We start from the raw sequence: 2623 nt of genomic DNA on the forward strand, positions 1-2623 counted from the left end.
TCTATGTATATATAATATTATAACAATAAATTTCTAATAAATTTTTTCCTAACATTTTATTAAAATAATAATATTTTTTTGAATAACTCAAGGGAACAAAGAGTGTTTTGGAGTATTTGTATTAAAGGAAATAAATCGATAATAAATAATAGTAAAAATTAAGGCCTAAGTACGGGATACAAAAGGGAAAAGGGCAAAAAGCAATTGCTTCTCTAAAGAAATTCTCATAAAAATGTATTAAATATATTTTTTGTATATTTTTTCGTTTCGTAAAATATCTCCTTAGTTATGCTTCTGCTCAGGCTGCAAATCGAACCAATTGTTTAAACCATTTTCAATAACAAACAAAAAAAAAAAAACAATTTATTTGATTTTTTCAAAATAAAAAAAAATATTTTACAAAAAAAATGTGGAACGCTTCACGATTTTGCGTGTCATCCTTGCGCAGGGGCCATGCTAATCTTCTCTGTATCGTTCCAATTTTAGTATATGTTCTGCCGTAGCAAGAACGAATTTAGTTTGTTACTCAAATTATTTAAGCAAACTTCTATAAAAAAATTCTCTGAGAATTATTTCCCTGTTTACCCATGAAACAAAATACAGTAATGAATCTACAAAACCAGGGTTGTTTTGAAAAATTTTGCCCGTTATAAAAGTTTATATTTAGTACAAACATACGGAATTATTATATTTAGAAGTTTTAACCATTATAAAACTTTTAAATTTTCTTTTTAATTTGCGTTTAACAGAAATTTATACTTAATGAAATTGCTTTTGGGTAAGAGCAATTAATTACTTTTTACGCTGTCATGGATTTTAAGTTAGTCGGCCAGCCATTAAGATTACGAATATTTATCTCACTTTCTTTCGAGATTAGCTCAAAATGATTTAAGATCAGAACGTTCTTAAAAGACGATATTTCAGTGATAAACAAATGAATGTATTTTCTATATATGCAATAATCTTTGATTATTGCGTTAATTAAAATCAAAATCGCCGCTGAGTAGTGCAGCTGCTCCGTGCGTGAATGCAGTTTGCATAAAACAAACATGTGACCATTCATTATCAGGAATACTAAAGCATTCCTTATGCGTAATATATTCGGAAGACTGGGGTGTTTTTCTCAATTCGCCACCAAGTACGTAAATATCATCCGCTATTATAACAGCTGAAGAATTTGTTCTCTGAGTAAGCATAGAAGGCATCGGCTCCCATTTATTGTTGCGAATGTCAAGACATGTGCTCTCTTGTGTAATGCAAAATAACGTGGTACCATAACAGACGAGTTCAAATCTTTCATCTGGCCGCATTCCTCGAGGCATCTCATTCAATTTGTACCAGTGTCCCTCCCTTGGATCGAAACGGATGCAAGAAGTAATGCCGTCACATCCACGCCCCAAACTGAAAATACGGTTTTCGATCAAAACTGAGCGACTGCAAAACATATTTTACAGGGATATCTTGACAAGTGTACCATCTATTGGTTGCAGGCGTGTAGTTTTCTACACTTGAATTCTGACAACCACCGACCACATAAATGCCGTCTCTATAAGTACAAATTCCAAAATTGTGCCTAGTATCACTCATAGGTGCGATACCTTTCCATCGGTTACTTGGCAGTGAATAGCACTCGGCAGTTTTCTAAGAACTACCGCCTACCGAATATAAAACGTGTTCTAAAGAAATTAAAGAATGTTCTGATCTCGATTCATTCATTGATGAGATTGATGATATTGTGCTATTAGTTATGTTATAAACGCTGCATTGGGATTGTTGATAAGAATGTGGAGGCTGACAACCTCCTGTGAAAACCACATGAAATTTTCCATTCCGATTTTTGGCCATCTTTGCGGTTTGAGAGCTATTCAGCGAGCATTTTCTTTCACATGGCATTAATTTATAATTCAGAGCTTCAATTAAAAACTCTTTGCATTGTTGATCGCTTCGAAGCAGAGATTCAATTCGCATTCTGTCAAAAGCCGAGATCTGACATAAGGTAAACGGATTTGACTCATTAATTTCGGGATATAAACCTTTCGCTCGTCTACGTTGTTCTTGACCCAATTAATTGGAACCTTATATGCATTGTCTTCAAATTTTACCGAGAGATGCTCATCCATTATCAACTCCAGGATCTACAAAAAATTTGTTTTGAAAAATTATTCATTCGTTAAAGTTATACGTAGACATCAGTTATGCTCACTTACCATTGTATAAGAGATAAATTCTTACCATTGCTGCCATTGATTAGAAAATCATAAAAAATTTCTTCCGATTTAAACGTTGCAGGTCTAAAATTTACCCTAAAGTCTTAAAATATAACTTACAATTATCTAAAGCTTTGTGATTATTCTCATAATCCTTGCGTTATTGAACCCTAAGGAGTTTACTTTGAATAGAATCGATAATTAAATGAAAAAAATTGAAAGATTCCAAATGTTCATCTAAAATATATTAAATTTTTTCTTAATATTTTTTGGTTATTAAAAGATAAATTTGGGGAATTTTATTATAACCTAAAAAAGTATTTTGCAAAATATTCGTATTTCAATTAAAAAAAATCAATATTATCAGAAATAACCACAATAAGTTTTCTAAAGAAAAATATTTGACAAAAAAATGT

The 2623-nt window shown here is 31.5% G+C and overlaps 1 non-coding gene across 1 annotated transcript; it reads right to left on the reverse strand.

The window, feature by feature from the left end:
- Positions 1 to 403: 403 nt before the first annotated feature.
- LOC119639668 lies at positions 404 to 510 on the reverse strand. Its single transcript, XR_005247566.1, has one exon. It is a non-coding gene; the product is annotated as a U6 spliceosomal RNA (small nuclear RNA).
- Positions 511 to 2623: the final 2113 nt, after the last annotated feature.

The sequence above is a fragment of the Glossina fuscipes genome, unplaced genomic scaffold (genome assembly GCF_014805625.2).
Source record: "Glossina fuscipes isolate IAEA_lab_2018 unplaced genomic scaffold, Yale_Gfus_2 112, whole genome shotgun sequence".
NCBI lineage: Eukaryota > Metazoa > Arthropoda > Insecta > Diptera > Glossinidae > Glossina > Glossina fuscipes.